General features: G+C 37.5%; 1 protein-coding gene across 3 annotated transcripts in view; it reads right to left on the bottom strand.

The window, feature by feature from the left end:
• The window catches only part of PLD1 (phospholipase D1), a 149,895-nt gene that overhangs the window by 123,588 nt on the left and 16,329 nt on the right, over positions 1–9,978 (bottom strand). Inside the window, exon 2 of one of the 3 annotated variants that reach the window (XM_042456830.1) lies at positions 5,421–5,663. The exons of the other annotated variants lie outside the window; for them this stretch is intronic. The gene's annotated coding sequence lies outside the window, so the exon portion shown is untranslated. The remainder of the gene's footprint in view (positions 1–5,420; positions 5,664–9,978) is intronic. 3 annotated transcript variants of the gene reach the window in all.

Here is a 9,978-nt window from a genome sequence, read left to right on the forward strand (position 1 = left end):
GTTTTAGTAAACCTCTTCAAGTTAAAGAGGAAACAAGATTGTTTGAACCCACAAAGATGAAAGAAAAATACAAGCGATTCGCCATAGTCCAGAGTCCCCTGTTAACATGGAGTTCAATGGGGTGCATCTACACTATAGAAATAATGCAGTTTGACACCACTTTAAGTGCTGTAGCTACATCCTATGGAATTCTTAGATTTGTAGTTTTACAAGGTCTTTAGCCTTCTCTGCCAAAGAGTGCTGATGCCTTCCAAAACTACAAGTCCCAATATTTTGCAGGATGAAACTACTGCATTTAAATTGGTGTCAAACTGCATTATTTCTACAGCATAAATGCATCCTGAGTTGTTCGTGGCTGAGGAAGTTCCTTTAGTGCAGGGGGATCTTTCTGTAGCTACCAATGCTTATATGTAAGGTAGAAAGATTTTTTTAAAAGTCACAAATTTTCTCATCAGTCAAGCCCACTGCTCAAAAAATGGTCATCTGCTCCACAATTTGTCACCCTTGTGCATGAATTAAGACCAGAGGGTTTTTTCCCTTTAATGACAGCAACAGCAAATGCAAAATGATTCCCCCCCCTGTACAAACCCTGTATTTTGTGCAAAAAAGTAGTTGGCAAAAAGATATGTATTTTGCACATAAAAGCCTTGTGCAATTTTGACATCCACCCCAAAGGCCTGAAATGCAAAAAATTGATCAAAAATAATCTTATAATCTCTCCAATAAGGAAGACGTTTGGAATTCTTCTCTTCTCACATGCAAGAATGAAAAAAAGCAAAGATGTACACTCTTAGTGTGAGTATACTAACATACTTTATCTATGTGATCAAATTTCCCCCAAAAAAGAGCAAAATTTTGAACTATTTAAAATTATACATATCAGCCCACTTCCTTAATTGTGCATAATGGATGTCTTCCATGTACGCTACTTTAAACAACTTATCCTGTTTTTGCAATGCATATGAAATGAGGAATTATGCAAAGTATGGAAACCTGACACTCTGAATCCTGTGATTTCAGCTGGTATGACTCATATTCTTTCAAAAATAACCTTTAGAACTACCAAGTCTAGAAACTGTCTCCTCTTTTAAAGTGAAATCTGAAATTCTCAGGGTGCTCCAGTTCAATGCCCTGCAGAATATATGTACGGTATCTGTTCACTTTCACTAATAACATGCCAGGCTTCTGTGCAAGGATGCCTGGCATGCTTTGTGTCTGTTTTCACAAGGTCTGAGAAAAAGCAAGGCAGAGGACTCGGGGCAAGAAACAGTTACAACCCAGTTTGGTTTTAGATATGCTCTAAGGGCGTCAAAGCAGAGGTCTTTCCATTCAGTAAAATAAAATTATGTAAGACAACCAGCGTGGTGTAGTGATTTGAATGCTGAACTACAGCTTTGATTTCACCACTTGGCCATGAAATCCACTAGGTGACCTTGTGGTAGGCTCACACTCTCAGCCCCAGAAAACCCAACCCTAAGATCGCCGTAAGTCAGAAATGACTTGAAGGCATGCAACAATAACAACAAAAGGAAACATGCTATTTTGCTTCCTTTCTCATGTATGAACTCACTGTGAGAACAGTCTGTGCATGTTGTTCCAACTTTTTGTAAGGAAAAGCAGAATATAAAGCAAATAAATAGAGCAAATAAATACATGATACTATTATGTAATACAGTATGCATCTAAAATGTGTCTCTTATGTAACACAGTGTGCTGATTCTCAGGGAAATTCCCAGGTTTTGTTAGACCTGAATGCACTTGACACCTGTCTTGAATTCTATGAGCTTTTGCTGGCAAGTCTACAAATTGGCAAAAACACACCAGCCTAGGGTTACTGGATCAGGACTATTCCAAGTCCTGCAATTCCAAGTGTAAAATGTGAAACCTGAGGTCAGCCTCTCGTCATATCAAAGGGGCAGGACCCGGTGATATTACAATAGTGATATGACAAGGAACAGCCTATGGTTATGTTCTTAAGCAAGATACCATAAATATGGTTATGTTCTTAAGCAAGATACCAAAAGGGCCCAAGCTCGACTCAGGCTTGCATCCTTCCGAGGTCGCTAAAATGAGTACCCAGACTGTTGGGGGCAAATTAGCTTACTTGCTAATTAGCTTACTTGCTGTTCACCGCTATGATCTTGGAATAGCAGTATATAAATAAAACAAATTATTATTATTATTATTATCAATCACATCTGCATAGAGAATGCCATTCAAATTAAAAAATACCAAGTATAACAAATAAGATCCATTGTGGTTTAGTGGCTGAGTGTTGGGCTAAGATCTTACTCCAGGAGACCAAGGTTCAAACCCCCTCTCAAACATGGAAATCCATTGGATAGCCAAGTAAAATTCTCAGTTAAATAATAATAATAATAATAATAATAATAATAATAATAATAAGCCATTCTTCCAAAAGCTTCTCATTAATAATTCTGTCAGTAGGAAAAAAGTAGTCACCTAGGCATTTCTGAATGTATTAAAATGAATTAATTTTAGCAAATCAACCTAGAGGTTCATTTTCCAAAAACATTTTTTGGTCAAAATGTCTGCCTTTATAAAAAAATGTCTGCTGAAAATTAAAGTAAATTTCAGGACACAAATTTCTAAATATCAGACTGCACCATGTCTGAAAATGAAAATGAAACATTACCATTTCAAATATGCATCAGTACTATTTGTCCCAATGTGGGCGACTGTGAAAAAAATGAACTCCCTCATGTATTACAAGAGATGAGAAGAAAGTTATTTCTTGAACATCTCAGCAGACAAACAGAAAAGAACATTTGAAATATATAAATAGCATATGCATTTGAAAAATGTATATCCTGCTAATTAGTATAAATATAGGCCCAATTGGTAGCAAATAAATAAATAAATAAATGATAAAAGAAAAAACAAAGTCTGTTAAAACAACCAATATTACAACCATAGATCTGCATATTTACTGCAGTATGACTTGTAGCTGCTGAGGTGGTGGCAGTGGTTATGAAACTGTTAATCTCCTGCACCACACTACTCTGATCAAATCTGGAGCATATCACAACAATGTGCTGGAGTTTTATTTGTTGTTGCTTCTGTTGTTTGACAGCTTATGTTTTCAACTGGTTTTAATTTTATGGTGGGTTCATTGCTTTTTAAATTTTGTATGTTGTAAAAATATTCCCTGTTAAATGAATATGAGAAAGCCAGATGGATGACAAATTTGGGGCAATGTGGTATCCATTTATTCAGTGTGTAAATGCAAATACAAAAAATAATAGGACCACCGGGTCAAGTTACTCAACTCTGACTAAATATCTTTTGGGACAGATTTATCTGTAATGAGAATGAAATACATAGAAAAAAGAAGAGGAAAAAATTGAGAAAAGGATTGGTAAACTATAATGAACTGTACACTGGATAGAAAGAAGGATCAAGGCAATATTTGTGTTGTTTTGTTGTGTTCTTGTTGCCTGGTTTGTTTTTGTAATGTAGTTTATTGTTATCTGTTGTTTGTTGGATTAGCACAAAGTGGAATAAAAATAATTGAGAAAAAGTCAGTATGCTGAGGGTGTTTAACTGTTGTCATTGAGTCACATTGAGTATGATGATGATGATAGATTTTTTGGAGTGCACTTCATTACTTGAAAACTGACTTCTATGCCAGAGACACTTCATGGGTGGAGTGTTACAATCTGTAACACCTTTGCCCAGGTGATGTAGGATGCCAGCCTTAACCTTTACCAACCAGTGCCAACAGCCAGAAATAAAAATTGTTCATAGGGCAGTGCTATGATATTTTGCTGACTGAGGATGAGCACCAACCTATGTCCCATCGCAGCCCCAGTAAGGTCAAAGTGCATAGTCTCCTAGGCCATTCAAGCTATACTGGCATCTAAATACCTCTCAGCCTTCCTGGAGATGAATTCTGCATCCATACAATAATCCGGTTTGACAATGCTTTAACTGCACTGGCTCAATGCTATGAAATTATGGGAATTGTAGGTGATGGTCTCTAGATTGATGCTGATCCCAAAGCATTGGCTGGCAGTCCCTGGTAAGTTTCCAAGGACCAACAGCCAGTTTCCGACAAAAACAATTATAGACAATTGGCACAAATACGATACTACACACGGGCACATTGAAAAAATAAAAATAAATGCCAATCCCTCACTTCAGATAGCCCAAAAAAGCACTGGTCTAAAGGACTCCCTTCAACAGCCCTGCTCCTCCTCTCCAGCTTTTGTGTCTCAGACAGCAGGAAAAAAGTAGGCTTACAGGCTGCAGTTTGTTTAAAAAAAACAGCCCACCAAATAATGGTAACCCCACTAATTGTCTCAGTAGCTTTGAAGCCAGCATCAAATATATTTCAATATTTGCTAAGCACTGGTTGTTCTGCAGTCTGTGTGTGTGTGTGTGTGTTACACCTTTTCAATTAATGACAAATTAATGACAAATACAAAATTCAATCTCATAGGTGAATAATTGGGGATGGGAGGCTACAAAGGCATCAACTGGAAGTACATACTTATGTCTTGATACCACTGGACTCTAAAATGGTATAGGCTTCCTAACACTCCAGTTGTCATCCTGTGTAATGAATTGTCCATAAACTCAAAATGAGAACCAGAGTGGTGCAGTGGTTTGAGCATTGGACAATGACTCTGGAGGTCAGGATTTGAATACTGGCTCAGCCATGTATACCCACTGCATGACTTTGGCCAAGTCAAACTCTCCCAGCCTCAGAGGCAGGCAATTGTAAAACCCCTCTGAAGAAAATTGCCAGGAAAACCCCATGATACGTAGGTGTGCCTTAAGTAAAAAATGACTTAGAAGCACACAAAAACAACAACAAAAGCTCAGTGTTGCCTTCACCCATGACACAATCCCTCAGATCAGTTAATTTCCCTGCCAAAACTATTCTGTTTACAACCTCATTGCTTCTCCTTAGGGTTCTCATCATCTTTAGATGGACTCTTGGTGTAATCCAGCAAGGGTACTTCTGTCTTCTTGCATTTCATTTATTAATTTTATATCCTGCCTTTTTTCCAATATGGGACATGTTCCTTATACTCCTCACACTCTTTTTCACCTCCCCAATTCTACTATCACTATTTCTTTTCCCTCATTTCCTATTCCTGTGGCTTTTGCAATGGAGAACATAGGAAGAATCCCACTTGATTAAACCACAGGTTCACCTGATCCATCATCCTGTTTCCCACAGTGGCCATACTGATCCCTGTGGACAGTGCACAAACACAATTGGAAGCTGGTTGCCCTACTCAATTATTGAAACCCCACCATGACTTCAATATTGTTGGCCTAGTCCAGTCAAATCTGTCATCCCTGACACAGACCTGTGGTATAGTGCTCTCCCATTCCTATCCAAGCTCATGACAATATTCTTTTGTCTATCTGCTTTAATAATTACTGACCTTTTTATCTGATAAGATTCTGGATATTCTCAGTCTGCAGCTGGTGAACTTCTATGTCTGGCATTTTTTGGATTTCAGACTACCTGTCTGGATGTGTTAGACAAATTCGTATACAGGTGCAAATGCAAATGCAGTCTGTTGATCAGCCATGCCCATCAGTCAGGGGGGCAGCTCCATTCAAGGGATCCCATGACAGAAGTGGAACAGTTGCACACATTTTTGTGTTTCACATTGTAATGCATCCTGGGAATCAAAGCATGGTTTGAATTCTCATTAGCAACATGCCCAAAGTATCACATAACATTGTGTAAAAGGAATAGCCTCCACTTATAGCCAAATAACTAGACAAGCATATCATTTTCCCCTTTAGTAACATGTTGCTGATGGATACTACATAAATCATTAGAACTTATCTGACATATCCAGGGTGGTGCATGATTCTAGGGAATTACATCTGCCTTGTTAGGACATGCAAAATGCCTCAATCAATGGTTTCACCTTAGAAGTAAGCTCAGAACTATGTTTTATGCAAAAGGCATGGCAGAATTTAGCAATAATTAGCTTAACATTAATTTGTTGCTCTAATTTGTTTTGTTTTTTAATTCAACAATTGAAATGTGTTAATTGTTAAATGCTGGCAGTGTTGTTGTTTTTAAACTAATGGTTATTTTTTCGTATTGCTTTGATTTGTTAATGGTCATTTTAAAAAATCTAAATGGTCAAATTGTATTTTAATTTATCTTAATGAATTGCTTAATAATGCATTGATACAAACACTAAATCACTACAAATTCTGATTCAGACATACCTAGTTAAAACACAAGAGAGAGCCTTCTTGCTAGTTATTCCCAAACTAGATCAGGAAGACTAGATGGGCTTCTTCCTTTTGTACCACAACTGGCACATAAAGACATTTTCATTTCAAAAGACTTTCAAATTGCTTGTTTTACAAGGTCCTTATTAATGTACTGCATTAGTATTCATTTACGGATGTATTTTAATGGATGTTGATTCTACAGATGATTTAATTACAATTGAGAAATAGCTATTTGAATCATTTTATCTGTATGAGATTTTCTGTTGTTGTACCTCTTTGTATTTTGTAAGTCACTATGAGACACAACTTTGGAGAAAAGGCAGGGTGTAAAGCATTGACAATTGCATGGGTCTTAGGAACCAATTTTTCCCCTGTACCCAGCCACAACCCCACAGCAAGCTCAAATACCTCTGCTATCAGATGCCATCTCTCTCAAAATAATAATTGGAAGTGTCATCACATCATGGGGTGGTAGATTTGTGCTTTTTAACACATTTGGGGAGCTTTCTACCAAAAATCATTCAAAAACTGTGCAAATTTTAAAACAAAGTTCATGGGCTTTGGGGGTCTAGTGGAGGGAACATTCTGAGGCTGCAAATTGAGGTCCAAGGACCATACAAATGCCAGGGGCTACATTTACTCACCCCTGATATAAATACATATGGTACAATAAAGTACATAGTTACTTCTATAAACAGTCATCTCATGAAGAGGTGCTGGTGGAAGATGGAAACTGAGTGCTTTAGTTGTGTATTCCTGTATGGCAGGGGATTGGATTAGATGGTGCTTGTGGTCCCCTCCAGTTCTAAGATTCTAAGCTCTCATCTTGTACCTGCAAGAACTAGCTGAATCTCAAGATGGGCTCAGTAAATTCATGGAAAAATTTGCTTATCACCAGTATCTTCACACATCGTTTTTGCTCTCAAATAATATGGAAAAGTTATCTGAAGAGATGTCACCAAATGGACTACCTTTCTGTAACTCTCCCTAGAAGCCAAGATGACTAAACTGAGACTGTCGTACTTTAGACATATCATGAGAAGATATGACTCACTAGAAAAGACAATACAGTAATATACTCAGTAAGGTAGAAGGTAGTAGGAAAAGAGGAAGATCACATTACAGATGGATAGACTCAATCAAGAAGCCACTGCCCTGAGTCTGCAAGACCTGAGCAGGGCTGTTGATGACAGGGTGACTTGGTGGTCTCTCATTCATAGGGTGGCCATGAGTCAAAATCGATTTGACAGCAGTTAACAACAAGAACAAAATCAGAGGAGACAGGAGGAAGAGAATCTAGGATACTATTTTCAGCAATAACTGAGGGTCTCCTTAATAGTTTGATCTCAGTGCACAGCAGATTGTGGCCTGAACATTTTAATATCATGGGAATTAAATGTTGCAATAATTCGGTTCAAAGGCATAGTCATGTTAGTATGGATCAGTTTTCAAAGGAATCTTGTAGCACCTTTAAGACTGAGAGAAAGAGATTGGTAGCACTAAAGTCTACTTCTTCAGATGCATGGAGGGGTAATTCAACACAACCATGGCTTATTGGAATGAATTAAAATAAGTGGAATCCGTGCTTGTTCTTTCAGGCCCCATCTTGTTCTTTCATCTTCCTTTTGCTCACATCCTGTGAGCAAAATAAATAATAAACTATGATTTATTTAATCATAGTTTCCAGAAGCTTATTCCTGACTACAAAACAATTAGAAATCAGTTCCATGACACTTAAAAAATAATGTGTGTGTGTGTGTGTGTGTGCGCGCATGCGCGCAAGCAAGCTAAAGTGCAATAAAACATGATTTTATTCAGGAATCCTAATATATACAGCATGATACATTTTCAAGAATAAATCAGTTGTGTATATTTTTCTCTTTATAAATTACTGTATAAAATTTGTTCCTTGAGTATTTTCCTTCTCTTGTACAATATTCCCATTGTACATGCCAGCTTTTGCCCCATTGTTGTTGTTCTGCATCAGAGTTAGTGAGTTATTGAAGTTTTGCAAAATACAATTCTGAAATATACAGAGTATAATGACCTTGGAAACCAATTTAGAGAATCAGCATTTACAATATTTCTCAGCTATTAAAAATGATGTATGTTGTATATATTTCAGGGAATCATTTATTGTTGTATTGTCATTTTGTGTCATAATTTTTATCACACCTGTTGGAAATGTAACACAGTTTCCATATATATCAACAAAAACAATTTGGTTCCTTTTCAATACCCAAAGTTTTACTTGCATTGATAATATAATTTATGGCATTTGAAACTGTAGTAAAGATTTCCTGTATCCACATTTAACTCTGACAGCTTCCTAACAAATGCCACTTTGTTGGCTGTGATACTGAGCAACAATCAATCTCTCTTGGGCTCAACCATTGCTTTTTATTTCCCTGTACTTAGTGGGATAACCTGACATCAGTGGGTGTTGCCATGGAAATTATTAGCCTAACAAATGCTAACTTACATAATTCCAAAACCATTCAATAACATTTGCCTAAAGCCATCTAAAGGGCTAGTGAGGCCAAAGTGATGAATGCAAAAGAGGGTACACAGAAAACTGGAGAAAGAAAAACTGGAATTCTTATTTGTACCTAAAGTTCCCTTACAGAAGCTATTGGAGACTTTTGTCTGATGGAGAACACCTGCATTCAGTACAAGGTTGCAGAAGCATGTAGCACCACTGCACATATGTTTGCTACACACTGATATGCATTGATGCATATTGTGCACTGTGCAAGCATGTGCATGCCATTTGGTTGAGCATTTGGAGTCATGCTTCAGTTCCACAATATTACCATTCTATACGAGGTTTGAACTACATGATTAATGCATATCTCTGCATGTGGAAATTTATGATCTTGGCCACAGAGTCAAAACAGAAAGATCTCACATTGGCTCTTGAGAATACAGTGGCACTGATAGCTTGAAAACAACTTTTACCAGCTTCATCTGGTTTGTCAACTACAGTCATTTCCAGGTAAGGATAAACTCTTGCTATAATGGCTCACATGCTAGTGACATTCAATGAACATTATATGGGAGGCTGATCTTGGAAATGATTCACAAGCTCTGATTACAATCTCTTTCATTCTACACAGCCATAGCACTGATACCATTTTAACTGACATGGTTCCATCCTACAGAATCTAGAGATTTGTGAATCTCAAATGAGGCATTTCAAATTCTTTGACAAAGCTCTCTAGTACCTGATCAATGACAAATATCAGGATTCTGCAGGATGCAGCTGAGCCATGGCATTTAAAGTTGTATCAAAGCACTATTATTGTGCTGCATAAAAGGAGCCAAGTGCAGCTGCTAGAATCCAGACTGGCTTACTTAGCTGCAACTTCCAAACAGTCCATCAGTCCTGAAGGAGAACTTTCTGCTGAGGCCAATTCAGGCTAGTTCAACTGCAGTGGAATACAGTCGGCCCTCCACATTTGTGGCTTTTACTTTTGCAGATCTGATTATTTGAGGATTTGATTAATATGTTTTATTAATATGTTCTCTCTAGGAAGTTGTACCAGAACACCTAGAGATTACTAGTGAAAACTTCTCTAGACATTTGTTGGTCCTCCAACATGATTCTACAATACAGTTGTATTAGAGGACTCTGGGATTCATAAACAGGTGTTTTCTCATGTAAAAAAAATAATGCTTTTTTTTATTTGCAATGTTTCCACTTTCACAGGGGTCCTGTGCCCCTAACCCAGTGGATGTGGA

Source organism: Sceloporus undulatus, chromosome 3, assembly GCF_019175285.1.
Source record: "Sceloporus undulatus isolate JIND9_A2432 ecotype Alabama chromosome 3, SceUnd_v1.1, whole genome shotgun sequence".
NCBI lineage: Eukaryota > Metazoa > Chordata > Lepidosauria > Squamata > Phrynosomatidae > Sceloporus > Sceloporus undulatus.